General features: G+C 42.8%; 1 protein-coding gene across 1 annotated transcript in view; it reads left to right on the forward strand.

The window, feature by feature from the left end:
- The window catches only part of MAD1L1 (mitotic arrest deficient 1 like 1), a 1,208,181-nt gene that overhangs the window by 948,941 nt on the left and 244,599 nt on the right, over positions 1-14,641 (forward strand). The window lies entirely within an intron of this gene.

Here is a 14,641-nt window from a genome sequence, read left to right on the forward strand (position 1 = left end):
CCAATTTTCAGCTTTTAGCGCTGTTGCAATTTGAATGACAATTGCGCGGTCATGCAACATTGTACCTAAACCAAATTTGTGTCATTTTTTCCCCACAAATAGAGCTTTCTTTTGGTGGTATTTGATCACCGTCAGGTTTTTTCTTTTTTGGTGCACAAATAAAAAAAGACTGAAAAGTTTGAAAAAAAAAAAAAAGTTTTTCTGTTTAAGTTATAAAATTTTGTATATAGATATGTTTTTTCCTGCACTGATGAGCACTGATGATGCCGCACTGACAGGCACTGATGAGGAGACACTGATGGGGTGGCACTGAAATGCAGCACTGATGGGCACTAATAGGTAGCACTGATATGCAGCACTGATGGGCACGGATATGTGGCACTGATAGATAGCACTGATATGCAGCATTGGTGGGCACTGATAGGCAGCGCTGATGGGCACTGATAGGCAGCACTGATGGGCACTGATTGGCGGCACTGATGGGCACTGATAGGTGGCACTGTTAGGCGGCAATGATCGGCACTGATGGGTGGCACTGATCGGCACTGATGGGGGGCACTGATCGGCACTGATAGGCAGCACTGGTGGGCAATAATGGGCACTGGTGGGCGGCACTGATAGATGGCAATAACGGCATTGGTGGGCAGCACTGATAGGGAGGGCACTGGGGGGCTCTCTGAGCCCTGTTTGCCATCCCTGGTGGCCATGGTGGGCATCCCTGGTGGTTATGGGTGGGCATCCCTGGTGGCTTAGTGGCACCCCCCCCAGGGCTGCACTGGTAATCAATGTTCTGATTACCAGCACAGACCCCCCCTGTGATCAGTGAGTAATTAGAAATACTCACTGATCCCCCCGGCTGCAGCACCGATTATCCCTCTTCTCCTCACTGACAGGATCTGTCAGGAGGAGAAGAGATCCAAGCCGTTACAACGGCTCTATTTACATTACATGACGGCTGTGATTGGACACAGCCGTCATGTGATCAGGAGGGCCAATCACAGGGCCCTCCTGCCGAATGATGTTGCTCTGTGTCCGAGGGACACAGGCACATCGAGATCGCGCCGCTGCGGGTGCCCGCGGCAGCGCGATCTCTCTCCTTCTGAAGGACGTTCCGGAACGTCCGATCAGAAGGAGGAGACTCCCACCCGACCGTATATTTACAATGGCCCAGGTGGGAGGTGGTTAAGTATTGTGCAATTACAAAGGCTTTTCCAGACCGGTTGTAAAAATCATTTAAGAGTATCACAAACCCATATTGCTGTCATAGATTTATAAGCTCATACGTGGGCTTCCATAACAATGCAGCAGCGAAGTACATAAAAACATACATGGTAACACATGAACAGGAATACACTAAGACGCAGTGACTCTCAGGTTCCCATAAAAAGGTTACAGACGCCTCATACAATTGATAAATAGAACTCAGTACTTTCAGTCAGGGGAGTGAAGTATGAAAAGATGTCCTAAGCAGCACAATGTGCTCATTTTTACATTATGACTATAACGAGAACAGGGAAGAAAAACCAGTAAAAAGGCTCAGGGATTCAGGGTCCCAGTGCCTAATGTGATTAGTGTCAAAAACAGGACAGGGCCAAAAGAAAAAAACAAACCCTTGAAAGGGTGGGTAGACCTGCAGGAAGAGAAGTGTGGTATCAGGGAAAAACTCTCGGCTATCCATGCATAAGGGTTTTCAGCTCGGGCTTGGAGATCCAGGCATTAGATTGAGATAGCAAGGATGCTTCCGTAGATCTGGGATGCAGGCATGGGCAGCATTCAGTAAGTGAACTGTCAGTGAGTTTTTGTAACGATGTAGGGGCATTGAATTGATTTGTAACAGATAGGCCAGCGGGTCTGTGCCAAGATCTACAGAGGTCATTTGAAACACTATACTTGTGACTCATGTCCAGAACTGACACTTGTTTTTGCCTTTTTTTTTTTTTTTTAAGTAAAACTGGAGTTGTTATATTTTTATAGTTATTAGCAATATTTGAAATGTTTGTTTAAAGCTTGCCTTTTTCAGTTCAATTTTTCCGACAGCCAAGACTTTGTTGATTACAACAGGGTTTTTGAAAGAATCTGAAGGTTTGTGCTGTCGGTCTGCTGCAGAATGATGAGTACCTTTTACAATTGGACATTCAGATCAAACTGTGCAGGGAACTAGAAAAGTAGAGCATTTTATTAGTCTCCTTACGTAACTCCTTAATATTTAGTGCGTTGTTGCTGCTTTGCCACTTGGCTTCTCCATTTGGGAATATGGATCTGAGATATGTCTACATTAATTTTTGTGTTTGTACTTTTGCATATATTTTATGCGAGTCTGGTGCAGAGACACTTTTTCCCAGAGCATGTATCTGTGGCTCCACTATAGAGATCCCCAGTGTCTGTGCTTGCCTGAGGCCAAAAGTTTATCAAGCTCTTCCTCTCGGTCTTTACTTGTCCACTTGGAATGCCTGGGGCAAATCCTTTCATAGTCGGTTCATAAAGGAAAATTGATTCTCTTTTTTTGTTACATTCTTCCTGTTCTCTGAAATCTTCCTTCTTGTTTTGACTACGAATGGAACTGAATACATTTTGGACTTTAAAATGTTCACGTCTTTTACACGTACTAAGAAATTTCATTTTTTAGAGGAGGAATTAAGTGCTTCTGGAATAAACACTGGAATGAGTGTTGGAAGAAATTCTTTATTGGGCCCATAGTAGCTCCTTAGTTCCCTGGCAGCGGTAGCACCTAGTTTAAGAATGGAATGGTAGTAAAATAGCACATCATTGCAATCCTAAGCAACTGGGGCAGGTTGTGCTGCAGCATGCATTTACTTAGTATATGACATTTGATTCTTTATTATATACACAAGTACAATATTTAGAATTTAGAATATATTTTACCATAGATTGTGGGCACGGATGGTGCAAGTCACTTTTTGATGTAAAGAGTACATTTTTTTCTGATGAGTTTAATTAATAAAGCTTTTATTGCCATTTTTTAAATGGATTATGTATCAGCAGATCTAGCATCCTGATTCTTCTCCACAGTAACCAAGATTGTGGCAAATTTGGCTGTCCAAGCTTATTATCATATCTGGCAAATATGGTAATTTTCGGATTTGCTGCATTTTACATCTTGGGGGTTTTAATGTATGGAACTAGGGACTCCATTTTTGGTGGCATCTTGGGCTGCAATATAAAAGGAGACCAGTTATGAAGCCCACAAAGCAAGCTTGTGCCTAATTTTAGCCTTTCACCTGTAAGTATCTGGGACTTTTCAGAGGGTACACCAAAGAATCCATTAAGGCATTCATGTATGAAAAAAAAAAACGATATAAAATCTTATCTAAACCCAAGAGAAGAAATTGATGATATTGCAGCTTACAGGCCCTTAACTGTGGTGGTTGAGTTAGTATTCTTTTTTTCACATTATTTTTCTGTATTTTAACCTGGCAATTTTGCCATTAGCACACTTCCTATCCTAGGGTGACAACTGTACTGAGCAGTGTTTGTCAGCCTAGGGCAGGCAGTGTGGTAGGACTACAACATACATAACACTGTTGCTTTGATTACACTTTTCTCTATTCTCCATAACAGGGGAAAGAGTTTTGTACTCCGGAGATACCAGGAAGCAATGCTAAGTGTTCAGGTCTTTTCACTCGGGCGTCATCAGTTCAGTCACTCTTTTTGCTAAAAGAAAATTGATGAAAACTGATTCAGGTTATATCAGTTTACATGAATTTGCCCATCTGCCTTCAGTTCAGTTTACATCAATTCAATTTTTGCATTATTTCTTTTTCTAGTTTTTGCAGTAACCAATCAGAGAAGACAAAAGTATAAACAGAAAATGTTTCTTGCCTAAAAATGTATATAAACAGAATACATCCATTCCGATCGATCTAAACCGAAAAGGACGCAACCTTGTTCCTTTAAAAACTAAATGGACCTAAACAGACACAGGTGTAGGCATGTAAACAGGAGATCATGCATGTGCATCTGCCCATCCATACACATACATTGTGGATCCGACTGAAAAACTGACAGATGGATCTAGACCGAATGCCCATGTAAAAGGTCCCCAAACAGTCCAGCAGTATAAAACTCTTAAACTTGTACATTTAACAGACCAAAAGGAAGCAAATAAGAGAAATGTGTTGTTTTTTACATACACTTTAATGAAAGATAGCTTGGGCAGCATTAATTGTGTTAGTACTATCAGCTCCCTATGGTCCAGGGGTGCATAAGAGGAAGGTGGGAGGTATGAATTAGCATATTTCTTCCTACAGCTTTTAGGGCATCACACAGGGTAGGAGTATCTGTCTGAGATTGAAAAAGGGAAGAGTCACAGAAGTAGCTCCGACTTGAGTCAATCAGACCTTAGACAAGGCAAAGAAGAGGTGAGGTAGTATTCATGAAGGAAATGTAGTTATTTTTGTCAATGTAAACTGCTAAATACCTTTTGACAGCAGTATATAGCAGTATTGTGACTTCTTTTCATTCCACTCTGAATGTCCTATGAGGCTGCATGACCTCTGACCCTCTGTCTGGACAGTGCTGATTGGCCCTGCAGTGATCACATGCACCCTCCCAAGAAACAAAATAACTCTCTAGCAATATACAAGGAATAATAAGCAAGCTTTACTGCATATACAAACTGATTTTACTGTTGTGGCTTTAGTAACACTTTGTTTCCAGAACTCTTTTTTGGGGATCCCAAAATTGCTGGATCCATAGTTTGTTATATTTGTCATGTCATTTTGGGTTTTTAAACATTTTGCAGCCAATGACACTAAGGTTTCTAGGGACAAAACAACTCCTGACATAAACCTTTTGAATTCTCATTTCCCAGTGAAAGGTTTTCTTGTTCAAATTCTGGTCACAAGAAATACATCAGCAAAGAAATTCCAGTCTCTGCAGTTTACATTTCCTTTGTTGTTTTCTCTGCTGTCTTTTTCTTCAATACTTTTTATAAATTGTATTCAACAATAAAAACAGGATTTTCTGTGTAGACTGTGATGTCACTCGAGTTCCCCACAGCCCTGTCTTGGGATGTCTCTAACTAATAATCTGCTGTTGCATAATTGCTGGTGTCTTTTAATATCATTTTTGTAAAAAATGCCAATCTTTTGTCAGAATGAAGTGATAATTACATGGCAGCATCTCCTGTTTGAGGATTGCTAGAGGGGTATCCACTTGACTTATCGAAAAGTCGGCATTCTAATACAGAGAAATAGGGGGGAAAATCTGCTAATTTCCATGTAATTCTAGGGCTGTGTTGTCATCTTTTGACTAAACCCTGCAATTTTCAAAACAGTAGGGAATAAAGCTCAAATAAGACAGACAAAGATGATATTGTGAGTCGTAGCCTTTGCCCTCAGATTGCTGTTTCTAACCTTACTGACTCAAATTGCTACTAAACCTACAATAAATGTTGGTTTGTTTAAAAGCTGCTATGAGCCCTCAGATATTGCAACATGTAAATACAGGTATAAATTGTTTAACCACTTGCCGACCGCCGCACGACTATTTACGGCGGCGGTCAGCCCCTCACAGGCAAAGCGACGTAGGGCTACGTCGCTAGCCTGTGAGGCTCTGGGGAGCGAGCATGCGCCGCCGGAGGCACGCTCCCGCTCGGTCACGGATCCCCCGCACGTGTGCCCGGTGGACCCGATGTCCGCCGGGCACTCGCGATTGTCCGTTACAGCGGGAGAAAGGCAGGCGGCTAGTGTAAACAAAGCCGCCTGTCATTCTCCCCTGTGTAAGAATAGTGATCATGCGGTTCTGCTATGTAGGACCGTTGATCACTGTTCTTACACCTCAAGCCACAACCAATCACAGTTAGAAACGCGCCCCTAAGGATAACATTAACCCCTACCTCTCAAAAAAAGTTAACCCCTTCACTGCCAGTGTCATCTTTACAGTAACAGTACATATGTATAGCACTGATTACTGTAGTAATGTAACTGGTAACCCCAAAAGTATCAAAAATGTCAGTCAGGGGTCCGATCTGTCCGCTGCAATGTTGCAGTACCGCAAAAAAAATGGCAGATCACCGCCATTACTCGTTAAAAAAAAAAACAATAAAAATTACAAAAATCTTTCCCTTAGTTAGTAAACGCAATACCTTTTGCGCAAACCAATCAAAAAACGCTTTTTGCAATTTTTTTTTTTTTTACCAAACATATGTAGCATAAAACAAATTGGCCTAAAATGTTAAAACATTTTGATTTTTACATTTTGTTTGGGAAGAATTTCATATAAAAAAATTTGAAAAATATTGTTATTTTTGCAAAATTGACGCTCTTTTTTTGTTTATAGCGCATGATCAAAAAATCGCACAGGTGATCAAATACCACCAAAAGAAAGCTCTGTTTGTGGGGAAAAAAAGGACGTCAAATTAGTTTAGGTACATCATCGCACGACCGCGCAATTGTCCATTAAAGTCACGCAGTGCCGAATCGCAGAATAGGCCCTGGTCAGGAAGGGGGTAAAATCTTCCAGAGCTTAAGTGGTTAAATGGTCTCTTTAGTCAAAACCAATGTTTTAGGTGTGTGTGTGTTTTTTTTTTTTTTTTTAAAGATATGTTACTGTAAATGTGATAATTACTTGAAAATGTTTTTATATTGTGCTTTGTGCCTCTTAAAAGTAGAAATTAGGCTTTCGGTGAGAAATCATGTGGTTGTTTTGGATAAACACTTGCTAAGTATTGAATGAAGGACAAGGATGATAATCTTGAAATTGCACGTTTAACTCCTTCCCAGCCATCCTAAACATCCCTTTAATAGGGTCTCTACACAAAGGACGGTGACGGAAAGGTTCAGCCAATCACATGACCACTGTGACTGGCCATCACATGAATGGGACCCAGTCCCGCTGACTCCCGATCATTAAGTACAGATCGAGAGTTGTCTTGACAGACAAGTCAGTGTTCTGGGAGTGAAAATATGTATTTTTAAAGCCCACCCTCTATGCCACAGCACAAATGAGTTACATGGGTGGCAACAGGCTAAAAACAAGTCAGCAGTGGCAACAGATACTTTGCTAGAGTTACCACACCCATTCTGATGGCATTCCTTCTCTTCCCTATAAATATATTTGATATATTCCACTTGCTGATTAGGCCTTTTTGTGACATTCGTTGTGTATTTTTTTTTTTTAAACGTCTTTTTATTGAAAAGTTTTAAGAAAAACGTATACAACCCATAGCCTCAGGGCATTCCCCAGCCAACAAATATATAAAACACAGATACAGACTACCAAATTAAAAATGCTATCAGAAAAAAAAAAACATTCCATACATTGGAGCCCTCAAATTTTCTACTCGCCAGCTCGCATTTTGCGAGTGGAAAATCATTTAGGGCGAGTGTGGGGCTGCTCCGGGAGCCGCTCAGGGGAAGAGAGGAGAGGAAGAGGAAAGCCGGCCAGCCGACTGACTGGGATAATCAGAGCGTGGATCATCCCACTGTAAAAGGCTTTAATTGTAATTGCCGGGCGCTCGCCGACACACACAGTCCTGCCTCCTAGCCCGGCTTCTTTAATAGACAGAACACCTGGCCAACCAGGATGTGTGACGTCTATCAAATGAGCCAAGCTAGGAGGCGGGACTGTGTGTGTCGGAGAGCACCCGGCAATTGCAATTAAAGCTTTTGCAGCGGGATGACCCACGCTCTGTCATTATCAGGCCAGCTTTCCTCTTCCTCTCTCTTTCTTCCTCTCTTCCGCTGCACTGGTCAGTGCATTGTCAAGCACAGATAAAGCTGCATTGATGGGCACAGGTGAAGATGCGTTAACAGGTTCAGGTAAAGCTGCATTGATGGGCACAGGTGAAGCTGCATTAACAGGCTCCGGTAAAGCTGCATTGTCGGGCACAGATAAAGCTGCATTGATGGGCACAGGTGAAGATGCGTTAACAGGCTCAGGTAAAGCTGCATTGATGGGCACAGGTGAAGCTGCATTAACAGGCTCAGGTAAAGCTGCATTGTCGGGCACAGATAAAGCTGCTTTAATGGGCACAGGTGAAGCTGCGTTAACAGGCTCAGGGTAAAGCTGCATTGTCGGGCACCGGTGAAGCTGCATTGGCGGGCACGGGTGAAGCAGCATTGACGGGCATGGGTGAAACTGCACTGAGGGGTACGGGTGAAGTTGCATTGATGTGAATGGGTGAGGTTGCATTGATATGCACGGGTGAGGTTGCATTCACATGCACGGGCAAGGCTGCATTGATGGGCATGGATGAGACTGCATTGATGGGCACAGGGGAGGCGGCATTGGTGGGCACAGGGGAGGCAGCATTGATGGGCACTGATCAGACTGCACTGATGGGCACTGTTGAGGGTTCACTGATGGGCACTGTTGAGGCTGCACTGATGAGCTTTATTAATGATGCTGCACTGATGGTCACTGATAGGCTGCATTGATGAGCACTGATGAGGCTGCACTGATGGGCACTGAAAACTTTATTATTATTTATTTTTGAAACTTCTGCATTAATGCAAAAACATTTACCATGTAATTTTATGAGATCATTTATGAGGGCGTGTTTAGGGACGGAATTAGGGGCAGGTAGGAGTTGGGTGGGGCAACTGGTGGCGAGTAACTCAAGGCCTGGCTAGTAGCTCAGGACTTGAAATTTTGAGCCCTGTATTAGGGGATCATTAGCTCTTGGTTGGATTCATACCCAAACAAATGTATCATCAGACATTGCAAGGGAGTATATCAGTTCAGACACAAGAGCTAAACCTTGTCAGTAGCAGGCAAATACAATCTACGGCTCCTGATCATTTGTCGTAGAGTCTGAGTCTGTCAATAAGTGCCAGACCTTTTTAAATTTTTGGGGCAACCCAAAACAAATAAGTAGCTTTGTAGAGGGGTACCGCTCTATTGATTAGACTCTTTCAGAGGGACAGAGTGGGGACCGTAGCTGATGTCCAATTCCAACATAATCGCTTTTCTGGGATAGAATGGCAGTAGGCTGAATAGGGTGTGCATTGCTCTAATAACATCGAGAGAGTCAACCAACCCCAGGAGGCAAACACCCACTTTTATCAGGACATGTATAGTAGTTAGGGTAGATATAAACTGGGTCACCTCCTGCCAGTACCTACTAATTTGAGGGCACTCCCAAAAGATGTTGGCGAATCCTGCAGCATCACTAGAGCATCTCCAGCAGCAGAAGAGGAACTTGGGTAGATACAATGCAGTCGTTGGTGTAAAATAAATTATGTGTATGTTTTTCAATTGGATTAACCGGTCTTTGGTTGATATCAGTGCTTGAAATAGGCTGTGACCAAAGATCCTCCCAGTCTTCACTGTCCAGGTCCTGCTCTTTCTAACGCCACACAATGAGCAGGGCAGCCAGGTCCACATGAACCGAGCGCATTAAAGACTTGTAGATTGTAGATAATGGTTTTTTGAGAGTGTCGTCCCAAAGGAGAACATTCAAATCATCCTGCTCCAAACTAAACGAGGAGGACCCATATTGTGCTCCTAACACATAACCACCATTGCTGCTGTTCAAGGGCAATAAATAATCAATCATAAACCACAGCACAAAACAGTGGTGTACTTCAAGCCTGGAGTAAATACTTCTTTAAGAACTGTGAATAATATGGGTTTCTCCTGTGAAAGGAGTGAACTGGATTATGGGGGATGTAGTTGGAAGAAGAGCAGAGACTATGCAAGATTGGACTGGCTGGACTAAACTCCCAGGGAGCTGAGGGATCCTCGGAGAGGGGCCGGATGCGCGCTCTCTTGCTTCAGGGATCTCGTGAAGAGCGGAGGTGCTGAGAGAGGAGCAGGGCAGACTGAGCAGACAGAGAGGACGAAGGGTGAGGCCTGTACAGAGACAGTGCATCCGGGGAGACACGGTGAGGTGACCAGCCCTGTGTAAAGGCAAGAGGATCGAGAACGGTGCAGAGCAGAGTGAGAGAGGCCTAAGCACTACAAGCGCGGAAAGAGTCTGTGACGCAGTAGAGGAGGGAGAACCCTGCAAAGCCTGTGAAGGTCACCGTTGGACACTACCGAGATATTTAAGTGCCTGGTGATTTGGAGAACCGCAAGTATACTTAATCACACAAATTACATACATTTAAAGTAGACCCTGGATATTACCTATGCCTTTTGTTTTGGATTACAAATGTCCCTTGAATAAGTGACCAGAGCGCTAACTGCCGGCGAAGAATTTTAAGGCCTTGCTAGGACAGTGACTCTAGTAATTCATTATTACAGGGGGGGGGGGCCCTCTTAGGTTTTAGAGTGTGATATTCCAATTTAGATTGAATGCTTTGATCACAGAAAGGGTGTAAACAGAAATTGCTGAGTTATATAGTTCAAGTCATTCGAAGTCAGATTAAGTAGAATTAGTTTATAGTCACTTTCACTGAACATTCAATAACTTGCATATATCTATATATATATATAATATATATATATATATATATATATATATATATATACAGTGCTTTGCGAAAGTATTCGCCCCCCCCTGAACTTTTCGATATATATATATAAATTGTTACCTTATTATTGTGGGAGTTTGTGTCTCAGGTCCCATATTCAAATGGGGGATCAAAATCCACGTATAATTCTTTATTGCAAATCCAGTTGTGTTGAATTCATATTTGTTACCTTTTGCTTGAATTAAATCAATATACTGATAATGATGTTCTTAGAGGGCATGAAAAGTTACCAAGGAAAGTTTTAGGCTGAGCTGCTGGGTGCTGGAGCTTGCCCTTTAAGAGTTTCTGCAAATGAGTCAGAAAGAACAGAGTCCTTTGTGCAGGGAGAACAGCTGCAGATGGATGGATGAATGGCCTGCCGAGTGCTCCCTGGGAGGCTAAAAGGACCATGGCCGCGTGGGTCTGACCAACTGTCTCCAGAAGCAGCATCATCTGTCAGTCTTCTCCAGGGGATGCTGCAAGCACTACAACAGCGGATCAAGGCCCTGGATCGGGTGAGGTGAGGGAAGCACTATAGGCCTCAAGATGGTGGCGGGCCATGAGAGTGGAGCCAGCCACTACCAGGTCAATGTGGCAGAATAGGCTGGCCAGGCACAAAAATATTCACTAGGGCTGAGGCAGAGGATGTAGTAGAACAGGTAGGGTGGATGTGCAGGCTCACGAGGCTGTCAGTATTGAGGATGGTTGGAGCTCCTCGCAAACACGTCTGCTGCGGCTCACATCTGGACACGCCCCCTGATGTTATTTACAAGTTTATCCACTTCCCGCCCAACGACGTCATATGACGTCGCAGACTTTGAGTGGGGATATCTAAATGATGCCTGCAGCTATAGGCATCATTCAAATATCTTATTTTTCAGCAGGTGATTCCCTGCATTGTAAAAACAATCAAATCGGCTGTTTATCTGCTTGTTTGTTTTCACAGGTGGCGGGAGCGGAACCCCCATCATGTGTTTGCTTGCAGAAGCGAACGCACTAATTCTAGCCCAAGACCTCCTCTGTAACTCTAAATAGGTAACCTGTAAAAAATTTAAAAGCATCGCCTATTGAGATTTTTAGGTACCGAAGTTTGGCGTCATTCCTCGAGTGTGCACAATTTTAAAGCATGACATGTTAGATTATGCAAAAAAAAAAACGGGCTAACTTTTGTTTTGTTTTTGTTTTTTTTTAATTCACAAAACAATTAAAAAAAAAAAAAAAAAAAGCGTTTGAAAAATTGCGCAAATACTGTGCGACATAAAAAGTTGCAATGACCACCATTTTATTCCTTAGGGTCTCTGCTGAAAAACATATATAATGTTTAGGGGTTCTAAGTAATGTTCTAGCAAAAAAAATTATAATTTTTCCATGTAGGAGAGAAGTGTCAGAATTGGCTTGGGTGGGAAGTGGTTAAATCAGTAGTTTTTTGCTAGACAATTACTTAGAACCTCCAAATATATTTATTTAGCAGAGACCCTAGAGCATAAAATGGTGGTCATTGAAATCTTTTATGTTTTTTTTTTTTGTGCAGCGGCTATTCAAACGCAATTTGATTTGAGGAAAAAAATACATGTTAACGAATTTAAAAACAAAAACATAATATATACCCAATTTTTGTAAATAGATACCTTAATACCTTACAAGTCATGCTTTAAAATTGTGCCTGTTTGTGCAATGGCGCCAAACTAGAGTACTTAACTCCGTAGGCGACGCTTTAAAAAATGATAGTTTTTTTTACCAGTTTAGAGTTACAGAGGAGGTCTAGTGCTAGGATTATTGCTCTCTACCTCACATGTGTGGTGCAAACACTTTTTTCATATGGCACTTTAGTTTTTTTAGTTATTTTATTATAAACTGTACCTTTACATTTTTTCACTTGTTTTGCTATTGTATATTTACAGTTAGGCGGTCAGCAAGTGGGTAAATTGTATGTTAAAAAAATATAATAATAAGCTCCATGTTGTGGAGAAGTTTTGTCTGGGATCTCTTGTGTGCAGATCTCATCAATCAGTGGATTTAACGAGAGGTAAGAGAAGACATCACATGATTTAATTCCCACATCACACCAAACTGGAATGACCCGTGTGTGTGTGTGTGTGTGTGTCCGGTTCTTGGGCTCCCAGTGTCCCCCACACAATATAATTCCATTTGACTAAAGACTGCATTTTTAATTTATATATACATACACACCGTGTCTCAAAAAAGTGAGTACACCCCTCACATTTTTGTAAATACTTTATTATTTCTTTTCATGTGACAACACTGAAAAAATTACACTTTGCTATAATATAAAGTAGTGAGTGTACAGCTTGTATAACAGTATAAATTTGCTGTCCCCTCACACCGTGTCCATGGTAGGACCTTGATCCGCATATTACTGTTTTATGCTAGAAAATTGATCTTGCTGCACTGGAAAGCTAGTGAGCCGCCCACAGTACAAAAATTCTATGGTATGGTAAATGGAGATATACCACTGTATACATTGATATACAAGAGTAGGGCATGCCCCAATAAGTTTACTAAACTCTGGCAACCCTGGCTGAATATTGATGCTTCATTCTTTCGGGACGGACACTCCTTTGTCTCAAAGCTTGTAGGCTGTTTGGGGCGGGGGTTATCCTCCTCTTTCCTAGGTATTATGGGCCGGGTACCTTGTTGTGTCTCTTGCCCCCTTGGGGCTGGGATTGTGGATGGCGGGGGATGGTGTGTGCTTGTGTGTGCATGTGTGCATGTTGGATGTGTGTGACTGGTTGGTTGTCTTTCATCTTTTTCGCTTTCAGAACCCTTTTGAAGTCCTGATGGATTTTGCCCTATGGACTAACCTGTTGGGCTCCGGGGTGGGCCCCTCTCTTGAGGGGCCTTTCCCTCCCTTCTTCTGTTGGCCTACCACTGAGTTTGGTACTGTGTTGATTTGTTCACCATTTCCTGCACTGTACTAACCTTGTCATTTTTTTCTGCCTTGGTTGTGCTGTATTTGTTATGTGTTTACTGCAAATTTCAAAAATAAACACCTATCAAAAAAAAATTAGCTGTCCCCTCAAAATAACTCAACACCCAGCCATTAATGTCTAAACCTCAGGCAACAAAAGTGAGTACACCCCCAAGTAAAAAATGTCCAACGGGCCCAATTAGCCATTTTCCCTCCCCGGTGTCATGTGACTCAATAGTGTTTTCAAGGTCTCAGGTGTGAATGGGGAGCAGGTGTGTTAAATTTGGTGTTATCATACTCACTCTCTCATTCTGGTCACTGGAAGTTCAACATGGCACCTCATGGCAAAGAACTCTCTAAAGGAACTAAATAAAAAAAGATTTGTTTCTCTACATAGAGATGGCCTAGGCTATAAGAAAATTGCCAAGACCCTGAAACTGAGCTGCAGCACAGTGGCCAAGACCATACAGTTGTTTAACAGGACAGGTTCCACTCAGAACAGGCCTCGCCATGGTCGGCCAAAGAAGTTCAGTGCACAGGTTGTCTTTGGGAAATAGACTTTTGAGTGCTGCCAGCATTGCTGCAGAGGTTGAAGGGGTGGGGGGTCAACCTGTCAGTGCTTAGACCATATGCCGCACACTGCATCAAATTGGTCTGCATGGCTGTGGTTCCAGAAGGAAGCCTTTTCTAAAGGTGATGCACAATAAAGCTGAAGACAAGCAGACTAAGGACATGGATTACTGGAACCATGTCCTGTCGTCTGATGAGACCAAGATAAACTTATTTGGTTAAGATCGTGTCAAGCGTGCGTGGCAGCAACCAGGTGAGGAGTACAAAGACAAGTGTGTCTTGCCTACAGTCAAGCATGGTCGTGGGAGTGTTATGGTCTGGGGCTGCATGAGTGCTGCCGGCACTGGGGAGCTATAGTTCATTGAGGGAACCATGAATGCCAACATGTACTGTGACATATTGAAGCAGAGCATGATCCCCTCCCTTTGGAGACTGGGCTGCAGGGCAGTATTCCAACATAATGCCAAACACACCTCCAAGATGACCACTGCCTTGCTAAAGAAGCTGAGGGTAAAGGTGATGGACTGGCCAAGCATGTCTCCAGATCTAAACCCTATTAAGCATCTGTGGGGCATCCTCAAACGGAAGGTGGAGGAACGCAACGTCTCTAACATCCACCAGCTACATAATGTCGCCATGGAGGAGTGGAAGAGGACTCCAGTGACAACCTCTGGTGAACTCCATGCCCAAGAGGGTTAAGGCAGTGCTGGAAAATAATGGTGGC

This window comes from Pelophylax lessonae (genome assembly GCF_965119305.1).
Source record: "Pelophylax lessonae genome assembly, chromosome: 6".
Lineage (NCBI taxonomy): Eukaryota > Metazoa > Chordata > Amphibia > Anura > Ranidae > Pelophylax > Pelophylax lessonae.